Here is a 4,191-nt window from a genome sequence, read left to right on the forward strand (position 1 = left end):
ATTTGGGTTTAGCTCCAGTATCAGTAGTTGCATTTTATTTAACATCTCAATGCAGCATAAATTTCATTAACTAAGTTGCTAAGCATACATTTAAAAACAAATTCTTCAGTCTGAAAAATTTCCAAACTACTCAAAAAAAAGAAAGAAAAGAAAAGCACCTCAAATGTCTTTGCTTTTTTGTTTAGTTTGCTGATGGTGCAATGAATCAAGGGATATCCTCAATGTTATAAAATTTTAATATAAAACAGGGAAACTGGCCTTTAATAACCTATGCCGGCGTATATATCTGAAATGTGAATTTCTATATTATCACAAAACTATCAGAAATCCAAAAAAATGTTTTTTGTAATCTTCTATATTAAGGTAAATATATTTATTTTTAATTGGTGGAGATGACATTTAAGATAATTCTGATGTCCTAGTAGCATATTTTTCGTATTAAAATCTAAAACGGGAGAGATAGGAATGTGATTTGATTATATGCTACAACGACCTGCCACAAATCCCTCCCACTTCCAGACTTGATGTAGTCCTGTGTGTTTGTCCTGATGATTGGCTGCAACACAAGTCCTCAAGTGTTTTCTGCTCTTGAAGTGGTACGGGGCTTCATCAGGGACAAATTGCTAGAGAGAAAAAAAAAAAAACTTGTGTAGCTCTCAGCCTACGCAGCTGTCTGCCAGCTTTGGCCTGTTCRGCCGAGGTCATTTTATGAAACAATTGTGCCACAAAGTCACTCTGTCAGGTTTTATTAAATGAAACTTTTAACCTGGGCTCAAACCCAGAGGAGCCCTGTGTGAYGGTAAAAACAAATCTGATTTAGGGTCATATCCATTCAGAATAACACAAAACCTGGGTTTTAGAATAAAACTGCCTAGTTTTGACATAACTCTCGTTTGTCTCTAGGTGAGTGTAAATGGTCATCTCATTTGTCTCTCCCTGTGATGGGCTTGCGACCTGGGGTGTTCCCTGCTTCTCACACAGTGATTGCTGGACATGGACACCAGCTYCCTGCAAAGGAAAAGCAGGTAAAAAAGATGGATGGATGAACCTGGTTATAGGTCTTTAATAAAAGTAACGATTGGTGGATTTCTGTCAGGTGCCTGTAACTAAAACTGGGTCACTGAGCGACATTGCCCAGGGGCTCTGAGGGTGTTAATCCTGCCTGCTAGATAATCACAACGTCAGCATTCCTCCTGACATTTGTCAATAAAATAACCTGCAGTTCGTTTATATTTTTACCCAACTCAGTGTTGCTGTAGAGTACTCCTGTTTGACTTTTTAATAGTGTGAGRATAATTTCTTGTCAGCAAGACTTCAAGAGTCCAGTTTGGTTTAAAATAAATCATAACTGAGGATTTAAAGCAAAACAATCAGAATGCATGCACAGTAACTTTATTTCACATTTGAATGAGGTTCGACAGCACCTTTGTCAAGGTTTCAGAACAATAAGAAAAAAATAATACCGTTCGTGAAATAAACTTTGCAGAATATAAAGTGTTTCAGCTCATCATTTTAAAATAAGTCTTTAAAACATGCATAGTCATGTGAAAAACATGATCAAATATGCAGCCCAGAGGACTCAGGTGTGGGATTTCCTGTCATCCAAAGTAAAGTGTGACTATCTGTGAAACCAGCAGAGTACAGTGTTCAAACACAGATGGCTCCTCTGAGGAAGTGCTGTGTTCATGTCAGACATGTTACTTATATTTTTGACCAGTTTGAAACCATRACTSTTCAACAAGTTCACCCTTWATTTATTTTATTTTTTCCATAYATTTGTTGACACAATGTGTTGCACATTAGGAAATCCTTACAGGTTGTCTGGTTTTCATACGTTTTTATAGTTCAAAACCCACTAAGGGCATCACTCCACTGCCAAAAAAAATATAAAGCCTATAATAAGATCCCGATTTTTATTTTATATGAATCCTTACTGGTTTTGTTCTTTCAAACTGAAAAACAAAAACAAACAAACAAACAAAMAAAACAAAGAAACAGWACATAAAACATACCGTAATCAGACATTTTTAAAAAAGAGCTTTATAAATAAAGTAGTAGTGTACATTCATTGACTGCATGTCGTCCACCAAATTGTAAGTCAAAAATTTTAACCAAGATCATGCAAAATTTGTTAGCACTGACATTTATTTTATTTGGATTACTCTCAGCTACAATTGKTCCAAATGTCTCCTAATATCTGTAAAAATTAACTGAGTTATAGCCATTTTACTATTAAATGATGCCAATTAGCTRTGGTTGCTATCTTGAGTCGGGTTGATTCCAGATGTTAACGAGTTCTAGATGYACATTAGGTGACTATTTATTGAGAGATCCTTTAAAAACCATTCAGTAATTCATGAGATATTTGGTTAACAAATAATAGACAAATAAGCATGCAGACAATTACAAAAATCACTTGTTTTTAATGATTTTGGGCACAATTCTGTTAATCCATTAACAGCAGAACTAGCTTCTCATTTAGCGTATTAGCTTTTGTTTGTGTGCTAACTTTGGAAACTGTTAATGACTGTATTAGCTTCCACTAATTTTAAGTCCACTAAAAATTCACAAGTGTAAGTCTGTCAAAATCGATAAAAATAATGTTTAACAATATTTAAATAACAAATACAAAAACTGACTACGAATAAAATATGGTAGAGAAAGTATTTATTTGTTGTTTAATTAACTTCAAATAGTATTTATAAAAATACAAACTTGATCAAAGAAATGCTTTTATTCTGAAGTCTGGTTTGGATTGGTCGATTCAACACCCACCTTCCAATTAAATTGGAAGATAATCTAATTCCCATCCCATCCTATTGGTCGATAATCCCACCCACCTTCCAATTAAACCAATAGAAAACTAACCAGTCTTCAATCGTCTTAGCGGTCAGCATTAGCTTCCACTAATATTATATCTGTTTAGCGTTTTTTTGTTAGGGGAGCTAATTTTTTTGTTTGGCAGATTAGTGGTTAACAAACCTAACTTTTTGTTATCTGTGCCCACCACTGATAAAAAATAAAACCCTCCTGAAAAKCTTTGCCCTGGCCTCTCAAAATGTGAGCAGCTGATGGCCGAGGCTGGCGGTCTGAACTGTGTCAGACACATTATATCAGTTCTCAGCTGGACCTCAACAGATGCCTTATTCCTGTGAGCGACTCTAGCATGAGGCAGACACACAAGATGCTTCATGGCTCCTCAACACAACGTTAGAAATAGCTGCAACAGTCAGAGGAGTGATCTGTGCTGGACCGCTGACAATGCGCTGAAAACACTGTCCGCTTGTTGTCATGGTGACGCAGATAAAAAGAAAATCTAACAGAGTCAACCTTCGATTMTCTCGTCCCCGTCTTTGTTTTCTGGCTCACATTTAGTAAAAACATGAAAATCACTCCCTGTCGTCGGATCAGTTTTTTTATATTCTGGTGAAACCATCCGGGTTTAGTCAGCACTCGTACGAAGCGCTCTCCTTCTCTGCCCCGTCGAGTCTTTTATTTCAGCTACCATCTCTTCAGAACCGTCACCATAACAACCACAAATGTTCTGACAGGTTTTTGTGGCGCCGCAGTGAGAGGTGAAGCCTCGGTGGGAGAGAAAGCGACAGAGCCACCCACCCACCAAACCAAAACTCCTGCACCAGTAAATGGACAGCATGTTCCCAGATCAGGTGCTGTTTCTTTACAAACACGTTCCTCTGCTGAGTCACATGTTTGTTTTTACATCCATTCATCATCTTTATCCTCTTTTTCATTTCTGGGTCACAGGGGTCACTGCTGTCCATGTCCAGCCATCCCTGTGCGAGAGGCGGGGGAAGCCACGGACAGGTGGCAAGTCCATCACAGGGACACACAAACAACCATTCACAATCTCATGCACACCTAGGGACAGCTGCAGTTACCAACTAATGTGTGAGGAAACCTGAGTGCCTGGAGAAAACACACAAGTGCACGGAGAGAACATGTAGACTCCTTTCAGCAAGGCTGGGGTTTGATCCTGCGACCTGTTCAGCTTGTAGACACGGGGAAACAAACTCATCAGCAGTGGTGGGCACAGTTCCCCTAAAGCACTAAAGCACTAATAGGGGAACTAATTTTCTGATTAGCGCTTTAGAGTTTTTGCTAATTTTAAGGGGGCAATATAATGTAAAATCAACTTTTTTGAGTTTTATATCATGTTGTAATGTTATACTC

The sequence above is a fragment of the Austrofundulus limnaeus genome, unplaced genomic scaffold, assembly GCF_001266775.1.
Source record: "Austrofundulus limnaeus strain Quisiro unplaced genomic scaffold, Austrofundulus_limnaeus-1.0 Scaffold37, whole genome shotgun sequence".
Lineage (NCBI taxonomy): Eukaryota > Metazoa > Chordata > Actinopteri > Cyprinodontiformes > Rivulidae > Austrofundulus > Austrofundulus limnaeus.